Here is a 22,199-nt window from a genome sequence, read left to right as displayed (position 1 = left end):
TGTAAATTGAGTAACTGAAGAACTGATGCACTATTGGAGTAGCTGCTTGCCTCCATATTGGTCCTAGATTAGCTTTCTCAGAATTGGGATACTGAACCAAGGTAACTGTTTTCCTGAAATTAAAATGATATATGGCCCTTTTGATCTGTGGAAGATGTCTGAGTTTTGCACAAACTAGAATTTCCAAACAATGTAGCCAGATATTAATATTTTCAGTTCAGGTAGGAAGAAAAGAACCTTTCATTACAGTGCAGTGGAGTTATAGTCACATCCTTTACAGGACAGCAGGAATGTTTAACCACAACCATGAAAAACACTGTTAGGCTTGTACTGTCTATAAAAGATATTTTCAAAGCTGCTGATATTGATACATGGTTTTTAAGTGGGCTGTTTTCTCCTAAGTGGGAACAACTCATCTAATGGAGTAGAAAAACCAAGTTAGAACTCTCACATTTTGGGGAGGTTGGTGTTTGTTTCCCACCATTGTGGATGAAACCCACATTTTCACATTCCCAAGTCAATGGATCTCAGGGATCCTCTAGAAGAAATGGATATCTATCTTCATGGAGGCTCCTAGCCAATATCCTGCCACCTGGCTTTGTTAGACCCTTGACAGTATGGTTCCTGCAGGAATCATCGTGCCAGGTGCTCCTGAAATCTTCAAATGTTTCCACCCCAGGGTAGGGGACAACAGCCTATGTCACAACAGACTTAATCTGCAGCAATTTATCGTGTGTTGTAAGAGAATTGAAGAGAGCTTGACTACCTACTTACCCAAGTATATCCCTTCTACAGAGGGATTCTACAGAGCTTAGACTCCATGGAGTCCAGGGTTGGGGGGAAATAGACTTTTTTGAGACAGCATTCCCTCCTGTGCCTCCCCTGTGCTTCCTGCCCTCCCCCATAATTCAGAAGCATGGATTCAAATCTGTGCACAAAAGCAAGGGGGAATCAAGGAGGCTGAAAATTGAAAGGTTTTTACTACATAAATTTCATTCATTATGTAAACATAGTTGTTCCCTCTCCTGGCATAGAATAATAAATCTTTCTTTTTCTGACAGATACAGTTATCATCAGATATTCCGTGGGCTTAATACCAAAGGAGAACTTTTCTTTTAAAGCAACTACAAGAAGGGGACAACACAAAAGGTACTGTATTTCTGCACTTGATTACAGTCTGTTCCTCTTGTATAATTTTCTGCTTGTATACCATTTAAGGGTTTTAATTCATTAAGACCTTTTTAGTTTTAAGTTTAATTCTCTTTTTGTTCCTTTTTAAAATTCATTAGTTCTTACACTGTTAAAGACCCTAAATCTGTTACTAGGGCAGCCGTGTAAAAGTGGATGAGAGGAGGAAGGGGAGAATCCAAGGTGAGAATCCAAGATCTGTGAGACAAACAAAATAGACTATAATTTCAATTTTTGGTTTAGAAGCTCTGTAGTAACTGAGCCGGAGTGATGATGAAATTCAAGCCCTAGGCAAGAACATTCCTTACCAGCTTGTTCTTCCTTGATTCCACCCTGGCTGGTTTCCTGAAGTGTCCATCTTTTCTCATTCCCAGTTTCCTACCTCTCTCCTTTGAAACTCTCCATTTATCTTCCATTCACCCTTGCTAGGGTGGTAATATGTCCTCTGCCTGTGTGACCTCCTCCTGCAGCCATGCTTCCAGGGGGTGAAGTACAGCATCTTTTAGGCAAGATGGTCTTTTCTTATGCCCTTCACAGAGATGTCTACCCTGTGCCTAAACGTGGCCCTGGTGAAGTCACCTAAAACTGGGGTAACAGAGCTCCAAACTGTTGCTGAGTCAATCCCAAAATGATAGTTTTGAAATCAGGATCCTACTCTGATTAGTGCAAGAGTTGAAACAAGTAGAAATGAAACCAAAAGCCACATCCTTTGTCCAGCAGACTAATTAGAGTAATAGCACTAACATTCTCAGCTACTGTGATTTCAGCTTCCTGTATCTTTTTAATCTCGGTGCTTGTGCTTCAAAAATTCCATTTTTCAGCAACAACAGTGCATCAAATATTAAAGTAGTTTCTGTTTGTTTTCCTGAAATATTATTCCATTCTATGCACTGTTTTCCTTGTCTCTGTCTAGGTGAATTAAAGCCTTAGCCAAGCATTCTTCTAAAAATAACTTGACTCTGAAATAGCTCTCCCAGTTCTCTAAATTACCGAGTTTCATATCACATTTCTGATTTTACTTCTTCCCCCTCGCATTTGATTATTATTTTTGTTAAACATTGTCTCTGGTTTATGTGTCAAAGCTGGAGGTGTATGTAATTCATATTAAAGTTCTCAAATTCTTTGTAGAAAGGATTCTGAGGAGTTTATTTTGCACTTAGTGCTTGGATTTTCTTTGCCACTTTTCTCTATTACTTATGTAAACTTAATAAAAATAAGTTAAAAGATATGTTTATTATAGCTAAAAACCTGTTTAAACAGCCCAGGTTTTTGGTGTAATAGTGGAGAGAATTTATTATTAAACATTTGAAGTGGCTAGACAGTAAAAGCAAAATGTAAAACTTTCCCCACTCCTCAGCATAAGCATCAACAGAGTAGTTATTAAAAAGGGATGGTTAAATCCAAAGCTAGTTTCTTCAAGCAGATCTTAGGTAGTCACCCAGAAGCTAAATATCTCTACTTCTAAACAGCTGCAGTTAGGCATTAGTGACATATTCAGCTGGAAGGAAGACAACCCGCTGATGGGGAGCTTCAGCTGTGAAAAGCATTGGGCAATCAAAGGACCCCGAGATTAAGATACACAAATAACGTAGCTATGGAAGGAAAGAGGGCACTGTATGGCTACATTAGCCTAGAAGGAAATAATTGGGCTTTCCAAAAGGTTAAGTGGAGCTAGGCTCTAATCCAACCCACCTCTGAAAATTTGGGGTGGTTTGGACTGGGATCTCAACTCTGTGTCTCAAGCCAATGTTTAATGATAATTGATCCCCACTTTGATCCATGCTCCCAATGTATTAGTGACAGGAACTTCTATAAACATAGCACTTACAACCATTAAACTAAGGCCTGGCCTACACTGGGGGAGAAGGGGGCGGGGGTCGATCTAAGTTACACAACTTCAGCTATGCGAATAATGTGGCTGAAGTCGGTGTACTTAGATCTTCTCACCGCAGTGTCTTCACTATGGTGAGTCGACTGCTGATGCTCTCCCGTCGACTCCGCCTGCGCCTCTCACTCCGGTGGAGTACTGGAGTCGACAGGAGAGCACTCAGTAGACGCGATAAATCGACCCCACTGGCTCAATCGTTGCCCGCCAATCCAGCAGGTAGTATCGACAAGCCCTAACTGAGGTGAGTATTGAAACCCCTACTGCTATCAGTTCTTTTTTCACCAGAGATTGTAGTGGAGCTTCCGGACACAGCTACTGGATTCCTTGGCTTTCAGTTGAAGCTTTGATGAAAGAGGAATCTTCTCTATGCTCAGTCTCTCTTCTGCTTGCCCCTACTGGGGAAACCAGGCAGCCCCTAGATCATGTCTCTCTCGCTTTTGCAGGGCTGTTGGTGATTGCTCCTTTGCAATAGAAGCAAAGAATCCATGAAGGATAGCACTTTGTACTCCGTGAGAGAGGGGAAGCTCTTGTAACTGAAACATGATGGTAGCCAATCCATAAATCAAAGGTATAAATAGTTGGGGTCCAATATGTGTATGAACATTGCACTTGCAAGGAGTCAGCAGTCTTCTAGACTGGTCAAATGGCAAAGCTTCCAGCCCCAACCTTAACCTTCTGCTGCCAGGGATCGCAGTCCCAGAAAAAGTACATGTCTTCAAGACAGCTGGCTAAAGTGAACCTTAAGCACACGCTCCTGCAGCCTGTGGTCCCTTGAAATGCCAGATTCCCTGTCCAGTCAGATACGTTGCACAAGACTAGGACTAGCCTTATTTTTGGCTACTTTGTAACTTGCATGTTGCTGTTTACCTTTGTAACAATTTACTATTTGGTTTGTAGAGGGATGTTTACTATTTGGTTTGTAGAGAGACATCCCTGAAGCGTTTTAAAACTGGGGCTTTATTATTCTGATTGGGTGGAGGAAAGAAAACATCTCACCCATAATTCTTGTTAACTGAAGTTTCATTATAGTATTTATACCCCTGCCATCTTTCTCATACAGTTGGGGACACATTTTGCATTCTGCATGCTTTTCCAAATTCGGTATGAAAATGGATTTGATTGTTACTGGCTGCTGGTTTTGCTGTGTCACATCAGAGCCTGGCCTGTATGCTCAACTGATAAGGCAGAGCCATGATTTCACAACACCCACATTTTGAGAGGGCTCTCTAATTTTGAACACCACCGATGCTGAATGTCGCACTTGAAATGCCTATGGCCTGGTTGTCAGAGCTGCTGATCACACGCTGCTCCATTGGAAGTTGTCACAGAGTCACAGGCCCCGTGCTCTGGAACTGCTCTGTATGAAACCAGATAGCTGTCGCCAGGGCAAGAAGCTTTTTCCACTATGGCCTTCCTGGGTCTGACCTCAGAGCATTCAGCACCCATGTTCTCACTGTGCACTTCCCGCAGTGAGTCCACCTGGATGGGACCCCTAGGGAAGCCAGAGGGGCCATGCCCCCCAACTTCACAGTCTGCAGTGACTCTCAGCCAGTGTTTTAAAACAGAAGGGTTTATTAGTCGACAGGAACATAGTGTAGAACAGAGCTTGTTAGAACATAAAGCAGGACCATTCAGTAAAGTCCATCTTGGGGGGATCCAGAGACTGATGCCCTGGACTCCCCCATCCGAGTCCCAAACAGGAGACTGGATTCAGCTGCCTGGCCTCAGACCCCCTATAGCCCCTCCTTGTTTCTTTGTCTCTTTCCCGGGCCAGCAGGTCACCTGGTCTGCATCAACACCTCCAGCTAATTCTTGCAGAGAAGGGGGCCCTGCCATCAGATGCCAGGCCACAGAGTGTTGGCCATTCTCTGTCCCAGGCAGCCAGTCAGCAGTCACACCTGTCCTCTAGGGGTCACTGCTGTGATCACATACTCTATCCCACCACCTAAATACTTGAGTAATTTAGGGGAATAGGGGAAAAATAGGGGAAACTGAGGCGCACACACAGTATTCAGAGAAAACACAAGAACATTGCCACTTCATCACAGAAGTGAATTGTAACTGTTGTGTGCTCAGCACCACAGGAAAGAGAACCTACATATTTCAACTTGAAAATATTGAGCCATCCAAAGCTAAAAGAAAATGTAGGTCTAAGACTATGGGAGTTCTCCAGGAACACTTTCCCCACATTGCATGTATTGCACATCCCAAACAGGAATGTGGCAAACACATCCACCATGATCACACCACTGTGCACAGGGCTGGCCTGTGGTTTTAGGGAAGGTTGTTGTGGCGATTCTTTAAAATATATCCCAATTTTAACTGACTAATTGTATGTAAGTATGGGAGGGATTAGGATTGTATGCTTGGAGTACAAACATGTAGCCAGAAATAAACCTGGCAAATTTGGGTATGTATTTACACACGGATGTTTATACACATTTATATCTATATTATATACAAAAAATGAAGTTAAAAGAACAATTAGGTTGCAAAGTCATGGATCCAAACATTACAAAATGCCAGAGTTCAGGCATACATACAGTCTCATATCCACAAGGTTGTGAGAGTCTTTAGTTACCTACCCTCCCTTCCCCTTCTTGACTTTGCTGCCTGGGTGCCAGCAGCAGGAGCATTGAGAATGCAGGAGATACAATCTTCTGTCTCTCACTTTCTGTTTAGCACCACAATGATGCCTGATAGCCAGGAGGAGCAATTGCAGGGAAAGGTCCTACTCAGCCCCTGCTACCCTGGCATGGGAGCATGCCCAGTGAAAGTGAAATACTGGAAGAACGTAGCTTCAACTAGTCTCTACTGAGCATGTGTGAACTGAGATTTTCAGAGGCTCATAATTTGGCCAAATTTGAGCAGATGTTCACAGACAGAAAAAAAGATACATCCTTGACACCAGGGCAACCTCCTCCAAATTTGAAGTCCCTGTTCCAAAGTGTGGAGGCACCAGAGCTTCTCAACAAATGGCTGTAGGGGTTTTAGCATGGGCAAAACAACTTATTTCCCTCTAATCTCTATCTGAGAAATTCCTGGACTATGGTAGCTGAAATTATTCAAACAAATAAATTCAGCCTGAGGTGAGGGTTGCCAGCTTTCTAACTGCTGAAAACGAGAGGCCCCTGCCCCACCTCCATATTCACCTGGCATAACAGGAGTACCAAAATGCATGGAGTTTGTTCAACACAGTAAATCATCACCTGAAGGAGCATATTCTTCATGGCAGCATGACCAGCAATTACATTATTATGTACTATACAACGGCAAGTGGGGCTTAAGACATTTATAAAACATTATTTATAAAAAGAGTGAGGCTATTTCCCACAGTACTACAAATTCAATTCTACATATTACTAGTGATGTTCTCTATGAGGATAGCTGTTTTTAAATGGAGTTAAAAATCAGATGGATTAATAAAATGCAGTTGGGCATTGTCTGAAAAGTCAAACTTGCGTTAAATATTCCTGATCCAATTAGTGAGAGAAATGGATTGTGGGTTTTTTTTTTATTTTTTACATCCTTAATTGCATCTTCAAAGCATGTTCCACTCTCCTGCATCATGTGGGGATCTAGCCATGTTGGAGATAAGTGACAATTTTACCCTGTTCATTCTGGTGGAGTGGCAAGAATCTGTACATCTCTGAGGGCCCAGTGGAGGGGATATCTAAAGGCTATGAACCTTCATGGTTTGGGGCATGAGCAAACCTCTAACTGTCGACCCCACTTGGGAACTCCATAAGTGCACTGGGATTTTTTTATTTTGCACCTTCCTCTAATTAGGGCACAACAGGATGGAGGGGGGGGGGTGTCAGTCCTCAGAGTGAGGGCAGGGCTGGGAAATCAGGGCACAGCGTGGGGGCGGGCAGGGTGGACAGGATCTCTCCACCCCTGATGGTGGTGGCAGCCCAGTTCCTACCTCTCCACCAGAGAGCCTGGACCAGGTCCGGGAGCCAGTCAGTTCTCTCCGTCAGTGGCTGAGCAGCTCCTCCAGAGCTGCTGCTCTTCCCACCATCTTTGTGGAGAGACTGATTGCAGTAACTCTGGTAACCAGACACTGCCAGGTCCCCTTTTTGACTAGATTTTGTGGTTGAAAACTGGACACCTGGCAACCCTACCTGAGGCAGACACTTGGCATGGAAAACTTCAGTCCAAATGCATAAAGCATGGCAAAGCTAGAAGCTCTTGAAAAAGGGGTCTTAAAATGAAAGTGTCAGGCAGTTTTAACTACTGGAATCATTACCTGCACTGCCTATAATAAAAATTGTTTTTGGCTAAGTGTCTGAGTGTAATATTTTGCAGCCTAAGCATTAGAGCATACCCATGTTTCACTCAAGTACCAGACACATCCTGCATTAGTAAAGTGTGGAAGTTCAGGGCATTTTTTCAGGGCATTTATTTGAGCTTACGCTGATCTGTGGGATCACTATGGCTCTTTGCCTTGCCGAAATGTACGAACAAGGCATAACGTTATTCTCTGAAGGCTAAATTCTGCTGTTGCTGCAACACTCATGTCAGTGCATCCGTATGTAGAGCAGACCGTGGCCCTGTGCTTGGAAGATCAAGTGCTAAGTCTCTGCTTCCAGGAGCCACCAATGTCTTGTTCCCCAGAGCAGAGAAGTTAATTGGCAGGGTTCATGACACTGTTTCTGCTCCTCAGACCGGCAGCTAGACTCTGGACCAGGATGTTGTCATTGTCTGTAACAAAGACTACTCTGTTGGCAGTGTTAACAAGACATTTATATGCCAGAATCCATCATGTGAAATGATGGGTCTCTGAGACTGTGATTAAAATGTATCTGTTTTTCCTGCTTTTGAATGCTTGTGCATGAACAGGCTGATTATTTGAGTTGTCCAGTGAGCTGAGTACATTTGCTTCCTGCACATATTATTCATTAGTTCTCAAATATACATTTGCCTTGTGAAACAAAAAAGCTGCAGTGTTGTGCAGGGAGAACTGGATTGTATTTTACATTTACATGGCTAAACTGAGACGTGTGGTAAACAAATGCCTCTGTATTGACTGAAGGGGAGCTGCCCCCTGCTTTCCCCAACTCTGAATTTGGCCTATAAAATTATGGAAGACAAGTAAAGCACTGGTCTGTATGTGTCTACCCAAGCTGGAAATTACACCTCCAGCTCCAGTGTAGATGAGTCCTTAGAATGGGACAGACAGTTCCCGGAGAGAATAAGAGCTATTGGGTCTCATTCTGTTTTCACCCTAACTTTATGCTGGTGTAACTGACTTCAGTGGCATTTGCCTGGTTTAAAATAACATGAGGTCTCAATTTGTTCCTATTTCTCAATGAGAGAGAAGCTGCCGTAAGGGAGAGTACCGCTGCAGGAGTGGTTGATAAGCAGTTAAAGTCGGCTTGATTTTGTAGCTTCAGGAATTCTAAGCATGAATATTGACTTTTGTTCTGTCAGAGGTATTATTTGTACCTGTTTTTTCAGACCCCCTGAAGAGGCGGTGAAGAAGCCACACATTCCATAGGAAGGTGGGGGAGAGATTTAAAAAACAAGATACACGTTCAGAGAAACAGAAAAAGGGATATATTTTTTCCTCTGTGCAAAAAGAGCCATTAGAAAAACATGTTCTGAACTCTGCAGGACAACAGTTTTTCTGGCAATACAAATTGGTTCATGGGGGAGAAACACCGTGGCAGATATTTATTTGATTCAGACTTGTAAAAAAAAAAAAACTTTTCCGCTTTGATACATTTATTTGCACTATTCTCATAAGCATTAGTGGGAGTCGCCCTTATAAATCCACTGAGAACTGAGCACTAGAACTACAAAACATTTGTTGTTAGTCAAGAATGTATGTACACAGTTTTATTGGAACTAGCTTTTCTTCCACTGTAATCTACAGATCTCAAAGAGCCCTGCACTTCTACAACATAAAAAAAAGCAAATATCTCAATAACCTCAAATCAAATTAGGTCTGTGTTTATCTACATGTAAAACACCTGACCACTCTGCCTCCCTTGAATGCAAATAATTTTACTGATAAACAAAGCTAGACTGTGTGCTTTGGATCTGAGATTAAGTAGCTTTGTGTTTCTATCTACATGATACTATTTATAGAATCAATTAACTCCTCATCGTTGGGATAAGTCGTTTGACACATCTGTTGCTGAGCTCAGACACACACTCCTCTGTAGGGTCACAGTTTGATTTCTTCCTCTCCCCTCAAAATAACCACTTTTTAACTAGTATCTATTAGCTTAAACACCTGCCTATTGACATTATTATTGCTCTATTTGTATTCTGTGAAGCTGGCCTAGGTAACTGAATGGCTTCCCTTATCCCTTCCACTTGACATACTTTTTTTCTTTGTCATTACAATCACATTTTCTATGAAAGGATGAGGCTGCAGGCTTTCCATAGCCTGCTGCAATGTTTTCGTTGCTGTACTTTGCTGCAGAAAGTGTCTCCTTTGCCTGTGACTGTTGAGATCACTCCCTACATGCCTACTCTCTGGATCTTGAATTTTTCAAAATGGTGATTAACTATAGATGTTTGGAGTCTAGCAATTCACTGCTTATAGTCAACCGGCCGTGATGACAGAAATGTTAGTATAGCATTTCTCCTTGGAATTGTGGTTCCTCTAATGCAACCAAGTCTTGAAGCCAAGACAAATGGGCGACACTAGTTTAAGTTTTTAATTGTTTATACAGTCTTATGATTTTTATCAGAATATTTATCTCTAAATATAACCACACCTTACTCAAGTTATAAAGAGCAGTTTGACCACAAGCACACAATATTAATGACTCCATGGTATCAATAGTCCTTAAAGTGCATGAGTCTTGACGGATAAAAGTGAAAGAAATGCAATGTGAACTAAAGGCTGTCTTACTTAAGAGTCTGATCCTGTTATCTTTTCTCATGTGAGTAGCACTTGCTCCAGGAGTAATTTTGATTTTGATAGGACATAGGACTGTTTGCATGAGTAAAGGTTTCAGAACCAGGCCCCATTCTATCAGAGAGGACCATCTGTGCAGATGGCATATTTTAATTTAATATAACATTTTCCAGAATTAATATTCCCTGCATTGTTTTTGTTTTATATAGTTATTTTAAGGAGAATGTTCTGGTGAAACAGTAGAACGGTAGTTTGTTCAATTTGTCTCTGTTTGGTGCATATACCGTTTTGAGGCATGACAGAAGGTAACACATGTGGAGCCTTGCACTTCCACGCAAAAGACCAAAGTGCCATCTTCTGGCCCATCATTGGACCACAGAAGACTACAGGTACTGCTGACTCCCTTGACACTGATGGGCCCCTCTAGACCGACTCTGTCGGTACGGATTGCCACTACGGTACCACAGGAATTCCATTTCTCTTAGAAACAATGGAATCCCCACTACTCGATACCAGCATCGTGGTACTGACCACATCTTGGTCTCCTGAATTCCCCGTGGTACCGAGACACTCACCATTGGCCCCCTTATTTGCTCCACCTCTATCAAATGTAGAAGAGGGCAATGATGATAACATATCTTCTCTCCGTGCAAAGCTCCCCAGGGGAATGTCAAGGGACCAATCACCTAGAAACATTTGCAGAGCCACAATATTGACATGACAGGCAAGACCCACCCACTTTTATGGACACCCTTGAGTACCATCCCAGTGATCCTGTATTGGGACCCTGGGTAGTCTATAGATACTAGTTTTCACTGTAAGCGTGCCTCAGTGGGTCACAACTGAGGATGCCAAATTCAGGATGAACTGCTGAGAAATAGGGCAGATACACCCCAAGACTGGTGGCTAATCCCCCATAGGATATACCCCCACTCCCTATCAACTACGGTAGTAATGAGGAAAGCTTCGTGGCTTCACCTTTCAGGCCTCCCAAAAGAAGTCCAAATAACTGGGGAGGACCTTCTATTTCAAGGGTCCAAACTCTGTGCAGAGAAAACAGATGGTTCACTTCACACACTAAAAGACTCAAGTCACGTTGCATTTCTTGAGGGTCTACATGTCTGCTCAGAAAAGAAAATACAGCAAATCTCAGGCATCACAAAGATCCCAACCTGCCCAGTTCCCGCCACCCCAGAGACACTATGAACCCCAGCAGAAAAAACAACAGATGCAAAAACGAAGGCCGACAGTACCCCAAACTTCAACTGCAGAGCCCTCAAAGTCAGAACATCAATTCTGATACATTGGTCGAGGCCCTGAGCTACAACTGTCACAATCAGTTGCTGCAAAACTCAAATTATCTACATCCTTTTAGACACCGCCTTGTTCTTTTTCGACAAAAGGGGAATGCGATAACATCAGACAAGTAGGTACTGGAAATCATCTCCAATGGTTATTCAATCCACTTTACCTCCCTCCATCCTCCCTGTCCCTCTTCAGGGACCCTTCTCACGAGTGCCTGTTACGTCAGGAAATAAATCCTCTTCTAAATCATGGTGCAATAGAACCAGTTCCAACTCAGCACAGAGGGAAGGGTTTCTACTCCAAATACTTCCTGATACCAAAAAAACAAGACAAAACAAAAAAACAGAAGATGGAGACCCATTTTGGATTTGAGATCACTAAACAAATATGTAAAGGCACAAAGATTCAAGAGGTTTACATTAGCAGCAATAATTCCATTGCTGGACCAGGGAGACTGGTTCTCGGCCCTCAACCTACAAGATGCCTATTTTCATATCGCAATTCAACCATCCCACAGGAGGTTCCTGAGATCCACCCTGGGTCAAGACCATTTTCAGTACAGAGTGCTTCCATTTGGCCTATCAAGAGCACCCAGTGTGTTCTCAAAGGTCCTATCTATGGTAAATTAGGTCCCATCTTCGCAAATTAGGAATCATGATATATTCATTTCTAGATGATTGCCTACTCAAGACATGATCCTTTGATGACACCCTATCAGCCTCGCAAAAGACTACAACTGAACACTCAAAAATCGACTCTGACTCCAGTGCAACATGTGAAATTCATAGGAGCCTATCTAGATGCAGCGAAGGCCAAAGCCTTTTTCCCACTACACAGGTTCAGTACTCTAACCAAGTGGAGACATGTCCCTGCTGCTCCTAGGTGGAGGAATGGCCATGGGGGCTCCGTGTGCTGCCCCTACCCTGCCCCGAGTGCCGGCTCCGCAGCTCCTATTGGCTGGGGACCGCGGCCAATGGGAGCTGCGGGGGCAGTGCCTGCAGGCAGAGGCAGTGCACAGAGCCACCTGGCCGCGCACAGAGCCTCTGCCTAGGAGCAGCAGCCCTGCAGGGACATGTCACTGCTTGTGGGGAGCCACCTGAGGTGAGCGCCGCCTGGATCCGGCACACCGAAACCCTTCCCGCGCCCCAACCCCCTGGCCCAAGCCCCCTGCCATACCCAAACTCCCTCCCAGAGCCTGTGCCCCGCACCCTCTCCCGCGCCCCAACCCCCAGCCCTGAGCCCCCTTCTGCACCCAAATTCCCTCCCTCTTAGTTAACTGGAATTTTTGACTTAGCGGCACCCCGCATTCCCTCAACATGCCGGATAACAAAGCTTTTACTTTATGTTGTTTTTGTATGTTTTCATGAAAGTTGAGATTTTGGAGAACAAGATCTCAACTTCAGAGAAGTGCTGGTGTGATGTACCAGCTGAGTCAGAGTCCTGCATAAAACGTGTAAATATTAAGAAAAGATATAAATTGTTATGGTATTCCCAAGAGTATAAATAAGACATAGTCTACACTTTAAAATGGTATCAATCCCACTGTTTTGGTTAGGGCTGTATTTTTTATTTTATTTATTTACTGAAATAGTTATGCTGGTACAGTTCTTAGTATGGATGTAGTTATAATGGTAGAATGGTGCCTTATGTTAGTATAGTTTAGTTAGTATATTCCTGTACAGGGGCGCTGGAGATTGGGGCTTGTTGAGTCCCACGCCTCTCGGCTTCAGCCCCGTGAGGGGCGCCGGAAATCAGGGCTTCAGACTCGCGCCTCCCAGCTTCAGCCCTGCGGGGGGCTCCAGGGATCAGGGCTTCAGCCCCACGCCTCTCAGCTTCAGCCCCACGGGGTCACCACAAATCGGGGCTTCAACCTCAGCTCCTGACTTCAGCCCTGCGGGAGAGCTGCAGCTTGGGCTCTGGATTTCAGCCGTGGGAACCTGGGGCCCTCTTGAAAGGGTTTGTGGACCCCCAGTTGAGAACCACTGCTGTATATAATATATTATCCAGTGCAGTTTTAAAAGTTGCTAGCCACAGACATTCTACTACTTTCCTTGGGAAATTATTCCACAATCCAATGGCGCTCATTGTTAGGATTTCACACACACCTCCCCCCCCGCTGTTTTTCAGACTAAATTTTCTTTCATGCAATTTAATTCCAATGCATTTTAAGGCTTGTCTACACCTATATATATACACCTCTACCCCAATATAATGCGACTTGATATAACATGAATTCGAGTATAACACGGTAAAGCAGCGCTCCGGGGGGGTGGGGCTGCACGCTCCGGCTGATCAAACCACGTTCAATGTAACGCGGTTTTACCTATAACGCGCTAAGATTTTTTGGTTCCCGAGGACAGCGTTATATCGGGGTAGAGCTATATATTTAATCATACTGGTATAGTTAAAGCAGTGGATCTCAAACTTTTGTACTGGTGACCCCTTTCACATAGCAAGCCTCTGAATGTGACCCCCCTTATAAATTAAAAATACTTTTTTGTATATTTGTATATTTAATACCATTATAAATGCTGGAGGCAAAGTGGGGTTTAGGGTGGAGGCTGACAGCTCGCAACCCCCCATATAATAACCTCATGACCCCCTGAGGGGTCCCGACCCCCAGTTTGAGAACCCCTGAGTTAAAGCAATACAACCTCCCTAGTTCTACCAGTACAGAAGTGCTTATGCTGGTATAGCTTATTCTGGGGGCTGGAACTGGGAGGAGTGGAGCTTAATCCCAGAGCCCCGAGCCCTGGTGCTCCCTATGGAGCAGAAGCCCTGAGCCCATGGGCAGAGTTGTGGACATGGAGGGCATTGTCACCCCCTCCCGCAAACTGCAGCACAAGATCACAGCAGTCCGGGGGTCAGCGCCACACCCCCCGCATCTCCTTCTCTCCCCGCCCCCTGGCCAGGTCGGAGGCGGGAAGCTGGAGCCGGGCAGTGAGTAGGGGGCAGCTACTGCTCTGGCTGGTGCCTTGAAGCAGGCAGCCGCAGCATTCCCTCGTCTCCTGCTGGTGCCCCGGGTTGAAGCTGCTCCTCAGCTCCCACCCCGCTTTGCTTACACAGCTGGTAAGAGCTGCCTGGGCGGGGGACCTGGCTTCATGGCTGGCAGAGCCCTTGGGGAACAGGGACCACAGGGAAGCCCTCTCAGCACGCAGCCCCTGCACCCTGAGCTATGCTCTCCCTGCACCCTGAGCTACCCCCATGCCCGCACACAGCCCCTAGCTACATAGGCGCTGGAAGAAGAGGTGCGGGGGGCTGCTACTGGCCCTGCGCCTGCCCCTGCCTCAGCCCCCTTATCCCTGTCTGTCCCCCCCCTCGGAGACACGGCCCTGTGCCTAGCTTCAGCTGGGGTGGGGGCATGAGGTAAAAAGTTTGGAGATAGTTTTGCTGGCTTTCAGCACCCCCACTATAAAATACATTCCAGTGCCACTGCTTAGCTACCCCCTTCCCTGCACCCTGAGCTACCCCCCTGTCTGCACACAACCCTTAGCTACTCCCCTGCCTGCACCCTGAGCTGTTTTCAAACTTTTTGAGCTAAGCCCCCCACCATTGAGTTATAATTTTTGGTTGCTCCCCCCTCAACCCAGACAGGCGGGTGGCCTGCTGAGGTGAGCCATGGGGTGGAGGTGGTGCTCCCTTCCTGGACCCCACCATGCAGAGCTGGCTCGAGCCCACTGGCCCCTCCCCCCCAAAAAATAGACATCACACTATGCCTAAGCTCAAGGCCCCTGCCCCGAGGGCGCCCCCCCAACCCTCTTGAGCCCTGGAATTTTTAATAGAATATTGGGGAGGGCCTCAGAAAGAAAAAGGTTGAGAACCGCTGATATACACGACAATCCTGTATTGGCAGGGGATGGACTAAGTGACGTACAGTAATTGTTCTTAATTTCTTTATTACAATTCATGAAAAAGCTAAGATTACACAGTGCCTTTTTCATCCAGCGACCTCAAAGTGCTTTTGTCAATGTGAATTCCTGTCTTCTGAAGAAGGTGTCGGTAAGTGTTACTATTGTACTCAGACAAACTGGTGCACCGATAAGTAGGTTGAGTAATTTACCCAAGATTTCACAGCCTGTATGTAGGTGAAGTAGGAATAAAACCCAAGAATCCTGGTTCCCAGTCCCCTGTTTTATCCACTAGGCAGGCCACCTCTGTGTAAGAATGTGAGTCCAAGCATGTTTATGTGTTACACTAATTATGTTTATCTAGGCATTGCAGCTTTTCATGAGTTAGTATGTGATTTCTCTGCCTTTAATTTGAGAGGTTTATTAGGGAAAATTAATTTTAAAACTCACTGGGAAACCAGTGATGTCTCACACGTGACTATTAAATTGCCGCTGACTGAATTAATGAACCTTTGAACCTTCTGATTGTAGAAATCTTGAATGTCTTGTATTGAAACTTTATTTTTCCTGCTGGCAATAATGAAACTGGTGAGCTGCAAGCTTTGTTGACTTACCCATGCAATACAAACTGTAAAAAAAAATCCTAAATTCCTTCCCAAGGAAGTGTCTGCTTAGTCTTCCTGTTAGCACTTCCACTGCCCTTGTTCCTTCCCCGGTTGAAGCCTTGTTTCACAGACTGCTTCTATCCCCAGTAACAAAAAAACCCTAACCCGCCTTTTTGTTTCTTTTGACACCAACACAGTATGTCAGCCTGTGCCTAAGAGAGAGCTATATTGAAATAGCTTTCTTTGTGAATTTCTCATTGCTATTCATGGGTGGGGATTGTCGCTTAAGGGTCAAATTAGAACTCAGTCAACCAGAGCGACGACAGTGAGTGGAGCCAGCCTCCAGCTAGATTCCCCCTCTAAGTTCTGAAAAGCTGTTTACTTGGAGTTCATCACATACATTATATATTGGTTTTGCAAAATGCTCTTTTCATATGCACAGGCTGAATTCTGCTTAGTTTGTTACTCATGGTCATTAACACTGAGGGCTCGCCTTTTGCCCCATCTCCTTACATTCATCTTTGTCTGCATCTTAGGACATTTGTGCCCTTTCTGATGAGCTGTTGATCATTAGTGTTGAACTCCCATCATTTTAAGGAAAACTACTTATCTGAGTGTGATGGATTTTCTGTTATTTTCACTGGGATTATACTGTAGTAAACTTGTAACCCTTGACCCAAAGGAGTTTCAGCCCTGAGTCTTCCTACAGGCGGAATTTTATAAAGGGCAGATTAGAGATTCTTTGAGCTACATGTAGGTCATTAGCTCCAAAGATCTGCCTTCATTCAGGTTCGCTGTAGGACTGGACTTCAGGTGGTTACTTTTAACAGATTAAGGTAGTTTGTGGTTGTAGGCTGTAGTATAGTGTGTATCATAAAACTTGACCAACATTAATGGATGTTCTGTTGGGTTTAAATTTCCAACATGGGTGCCTAAAGGGAAGCACCTAAATAAGTGGCCTGGTGTTTTTTGTTTTCTATTGTTGCTGAGCATCCCCATCTTCTGGAACTCAATTTGGAGGTGGGATATTCACACCTCTGAAAATTGTGTAACTCAAGTGCCTAAATATGACTCTGAGCGCCTGACATTAGACCCCCATGTTTTGAACACTTTGGACATAATGCCAACTGGTACAAGTTTCTGAATTCTGAGATCCAGAATTTTCAGCCCATGTAAGACACTAGCAATAAATTTCTCCAGTAACAAGTAAGTATTTCCATTGACAACATGTTGGCCAATCTGGCTCTCAGGATTGGCTTCTATAAATGTGGTTTCTCTTTTTCTTCTGAGTTATGCAGAAAATGCTATCTATATATATTTAAACTGTGACATGCATACCACGTGGAAAGGAGGACATATGGAATGACCATGTTTAAAAAGAGGCTCTTGGAGTACTAACACCTCAAGAACTAACTTTTCTTCCTCTTCCTTCTATTGTAGCTGATTCTGCTTGAGGCTGCTGTCCTGCTTTCTCTGCACTTTTCTAGTCTTAGTGGGTGATGTTACAGCATCTTTAACATTCAGACCCTAATACTCTACTAGGTGTGTATTGCTCGGTTTTCATTGCATGATTTATAATGTTGCATGGGAGATAGCATTCACTCTAAGGCTGCTTGTATACTCTGGCAACTTTTAGCGAATAGGCTGTGGATCAATAGATGTTTTCAATCCCAGTTTTCTGTTATGTTATTCTTTCTTCCCTTCAGACGCACATAGCTACTATGCCCATACATACACATACATCTCACGTTCTGTTTTGCTTTCTCTTGTTTGCCCATATTCAGGATGCTTCTTCTTACTTCCCACAGCAGTATTCCCTGTTAGTAGGGCTCGTTCCTGCTTGGAGGCAAACTGGGTTGTGAGAGCAGCAGCAAACCATCAGAGTAGGGTGACCAGACAGCAAGTGTGAAAAATCGGGATGGGGGTGGGGAGTAATAGCAGCCTATATAAGAAAAAGACCCAAAAATCAGGACTGTCCCTATAAAATCAGGACATCTGGTCACCCTACATCAGAGGGGCTGTGGTGCATAGTATGTTGTTACTCATAAGGTGAACAAGCTATGCAGGCTATGTGGGCACACAAGAAAATGGTCACATGCCATGGGATACTGAGGAGCTCTCTGAGAAGCACCTTTTCCTGAGAAGATTCTGGCACATCTCTGCCACCAACTGACAGACCCTGCTCTGTTTCTAACTGCAGGTCGCTCAAGTACCTGCTGTTCTTCATTTGTAGGAGGAATAACTGCGAATCCTATACCTGCATTAACTGGAGTGTTTAGGCTAGGATTTTCAAAGCAGTGTAAGGGAGTTAGGTGTCCTACTGAATTTCAATTAGAGTATGTCTCCATTGTAGCTGGAAGTAAGTCTTTTATGTGGGTAGACTGACTCATGCTGGCAGGGCTCAAGCTAGTGTGCTAAAAACAGTAGTAAGAAGAACAGGAGTACTTGTGGCACCTTAGAGACTAACAAATTTATTAGAGCATAAGCTTTCGTGGACTACAGCCCACTTCTTCGGATGCATATGCATCCGAAGAAGTGGGCTGTAGTCCACGAAAGCTTATGCTCTAATAAATTTGTTAGTCTCTAAGGTGCCACAAGTACTCCTGTTCTTCTTTTTGCGGATACAGACTAACACGGCTGTTACTCAAAAACAGTAGTGTGGACATGGCAGCTTGGACAGCAGCTCAGGCTACCAAGCCCGTCTGACCCCCTGGGTCTCAGTTTGGATACTTAGCCCAAGTCTCTGCTGGAGTTGCAATGTCCACACTGCTATTTTTTAGCATGCTAGCTCGTCATCTGCTAGCACAAGTCTACCTAGGGCTGGGAGGCTGGCTTCCAGCTGCAGTGTAGACATACCCCTAGAGATCAGTGCCTCACTCCCTCAGGCTCTTTTGAAAACCCCAGACAATACCCTTCCTCCACCCCCACCAAACCCACTCTCCCATTAGTCCAGAGTGCACAGTTCAGTGAACAATTAGGGCTTTACTCACATTGCTGAGCACAGTGCAGAGATAAGTACACAAAAGAGAGACAATCTGGAAGTCTCTCTGCACAAATCCTGAACAAACATAGATTCACCAGCACTTTGACTCTTCGTAGGACCGAATTCTTAGGGAAAAATCTCCGCTTTGCAGAAGACTAGCAAAAGGCCTGTGCATTCCATAAATCTCCAAAGATACATAGCTTAAAACAGGGCATGAGTTGGATATAAGTAGTGCATAGCTGGTCCTTTGTGTCGGGGGAATTTCACCCTTAGTGATCACTTAAACCAGGGGTTCTCAACCTTTTTCTTTCTGAGGCCCCCCACAACATGCTACAAAAACTCCAGGGCCCAGCAGGGGAGTGTTGGGGCTCAGGGCTCTGGGCTGCGGGCGAGAGAGGACCTCGGGCATAGGTGTACTTTGACGTCTATTTTTTGGAGGGGGGGCAGGGGCCAGCAGGGGTCGAGCCAGCTCCGCACGGCAGGGTCCGGGGAGGGAGCACCACCTCCATCCCCTGACTCACCTCAGCAGGCCACCCAGCCTGTCTGGGTTGGGCGGGCACGGGGGGCAACCAAAAATTATAACTCAAAGGTGGGTGGGCTCAGCTCACAAAGTTTGAGAACGGCTCAGGGTGCAGGGAGAGGGGTATCTAGGAGTTGAGTGAGGGAAGGGGGGTAGCTCAGGGTGCAGGGAGAAGGATAGCTAGGGGCTGTTTGTGGCATGGGGGTACCTCAGAGTGCAGGCAGGGGGTAGCTAGGTGCTATGCACAGGCAGGGGGTAGCTCAGAGTGCAGGCAGGGGGTAGCTAGGGGGTGTGTGGAGACAGGGGTAGCTCAGGGTGCAGGGAGGGGGGTAGGGGTGTGTGCCTGGAGGGCTCCCCCTGTGGTAAATGCTCCCCGAGGGCTTTGCCAGCCACAGAGCTGGGTCCCCCCGCCCAGACGGCTCTTACCGGCTGTGTGAGCAAAGGAGGATGGGAGCTGGGGAGCAGCTTCAACCCCCTGCAGCAGCGGGAGATGAGGGAACACTGTGGCTGCCTGCTCCATGGCAGCTGTCCCTCACTACTCGGCTCTGGGTTCCGGCCTCCGACCTGGCCACGGGATGGGGAGAGAAGGAGGTAGAGAGTGAGGGTGGAGTGCCCCGGGACTGCCCTGTTCTTGCACTGTAGTTTGGGCCAGGGCAACACCTCCATGTCCCCCATCTCTGCCCATTGGTTCAGGGTTTCTGCCCTGTGGTGAGCACCGGGGCTCAAGGCTCCGGAATTCAGCCCTGCTGCTCCCAGCTTCAACCCCATGGGGGGCGCCGAGCATCAGGGCTTTAACCCTACGGTTCCTGGCTTCATCCCTGAGAGGTGCTGGGGCTGGGGCTCTGGCCCCGGACCCCCTGAAATGGTTCGTGGACCCCCTGAAATGGTTTGCAGACCCCCTGGGGGCCAGGGACCCCCTGTTGAGAACTGCTGACTTAAACAACTAGTTTTGCTTATGTTGACCCATATGAGGCAGCTTGGTGCATTGATTCTAAATATGAGCAATCAGAAAAGACAGATCAATATACTGCTGGTCTGTATTCTAGCTATAATACAACATAATAGTACATTTAGAATCACATAGGTAGGACAAAATAGATTTGCTTTTGTCAGCGTAGCCTTTGACACTCTTTATGCAGTTGTTTGCTGCGTGTAGAGTAAGTCTCTAGAATTGCAGCACAAGGAATAATCTTTACCTGGCTGCTGTAGTTTTAAATGTTTTTCATTTATTTATAGGGTTTTCCAGCACACTTTGATTTATTTACAAATGGTAGCAAATTGCAAGTGGCAGGCTGCGTAACTAACTTCATGAGTCAGTACTTTTTTTTTCTAGTCTAGACTGCTGATAGTGTAAATTGTTCAAACACTAGGTAAATAATTGGAAATGCAATCAACAGCAAGCAAGTATTTATCTACTAATAAATCATTTGAAATGCGTAAGTCTGTCTTTGTCCAACCGTTCTTAAAAGGCATTTAGTGGTTCTGCTGCTGTTTCTGCGTAGCAATCAGGATTTTTATGGTCACTAATTGTGCATTTATTTTCTGACTGTGTTTCTCTTTGCACAAAGAAAAGAAACACAATATTTATGCTTGCAAAGAGGCTCACGTGTTATTTCCCTCATGGAGAGCTATAGGATTCTCTAGAGATTGATATTATTTATATCATCTCATTTTTGTAGACAGGAAGAGGTTCTCGGTTGCGTGGCATTAGCAGCCATCTACATTTTTTCAAGGGTTTTCTAAAGGGGAATCTTTGTCACGTTCTCAGAGCATGGCTTGAAAAGTATACAGCAGCTCAGTGATCAGCCATGTCTTTTTCCTTTGTATTAATGACACCGCTGCTTCAAGTCATCAGTTGGAGAGAAGGGGGAGGGGTGGGGACGACTCTTCACCTTTCAAACTTTAGTTGTTAGATGTTCCTTATGAGAAAGACAATGTGAATTCTCTAGCATTTTATTTTTATACTGTTAGGGGAAAGTAGATTTGTAATTTGTTTAAAGTAGTTTATTTTGGTGTCCTCTCCATCTCACTCCCAACTAATTCCCTTTTTGTAGTTAGACTATGGAAGATTCTTATAGGAATATTTCCAGAGTACCACAGAGATAATAGAAACAGGACATAAGTGATGCCTTCTCTGTGTTGGAAAAAGCTTTGTTAGCTCACACCAAGAGAGATGCTTGTTGATCACTCAAAGCCATTACTTTTCCGAATCCCTAACTTTTGAATTATCTTTAATTCATGGTAGTGTCAACTCCTAGAGGCTCTGCTTCAGAAAGATCTTGAGTTTACTGTGCTTCCTCTTGGAGGCTATTAGAGGAAGCTTTGTAGTATTGAGTTTTCCACAGGAACTCAGCTTCAACCTGCTCTTGAGTTGAGGAATGTAGGGGAACATTTGGAGAGGTGACACCAGGACTGCAACTCATCACATCTATTTTCCTCCTGTTAAAATCACATAAGACAGTAGATCTCTATTTATAGTCTGTGGACCACTGTACAGTCCACGAATCACTCCCAGGTGCTCTGGAGAGCTGCTTACAGTGTGGGAGGTATCTGCCAGTTTTCAAACAGTGATTTTTTTCTCCACAGGGATGTTTTAACCAAGTTCAGAACTCTTTAAGATTTCCAGAGGATTTTTTGGATCAATAAATTAATAAGAAGCTTGTCTGCACCCTGGTTTGTCTCTGCCAGGTGTTCCTTTGATATAAATTCAGCCATGATCAAACTTGTGGATGACTCCAAAATTAGAGGGCTACCAAATAAAGGATAGAACCAAACTGCACTGCAGCAATGGGAGATTAGAAAAGTGAGGGCTGCAGACAACAACCAGAGGAAGTTCAATCCTAACAGATGAGAAATCCTACAAGTAGGAAGAGGAAATAAACAGCACAGCTACAGAATAGAGTTACAGAAACTTTGTTCTCCATGCAGCAAGTGCACTGCATATCAACCTAACCTCTGCTACTGTATCGCAATTTGACAGCATTTAAT

At 44.9% G+C, this 22,199-nt stretch overlaps 1 protein-coding gene across 4 annotated transcripts in view; it reads left to right on the top strand.

Annotated features, from left to right (window-relative positions):
* The window catches only part of ARVCF (ARVCF delta catenin family member), a 426,585-nt gene that overhangs the window by 175,738 nt on the left and 228,648 nt on the right, over positions 1 to 22,199 (top strand). For all 4 annotated transcript variants that reach the window (XM_054006116.1, XM_054006118.1, XM_054006119.1 and 1 more), the window contains exon 4: positions 1,062 to 1,149. The gene's annotated coding sequence lies outside the window, so the exon portion shown is untranslated. The remainder of the gene's footprint in view (positions 1 to 1,061; positions 1,150 to 22,199) is intronic.

This window comes from Malaclemys terrapin, chromosome 16 (assembly GCF_027887155.1).
Source record: "Malaclemys terrapin pileata isolate rMalTer1 chromosome 16, rMalTer1.hap1, whole genome shotgun sequence".
Lineage (NCBI taxonomy): Eukaryota > Metazoa > Chordata > Testudines > Emydidae > Malaclemys > Malaclemys terrapin.
This window is presented reverse-complemented; position numbering and strand designations above follow the sequence as displayed.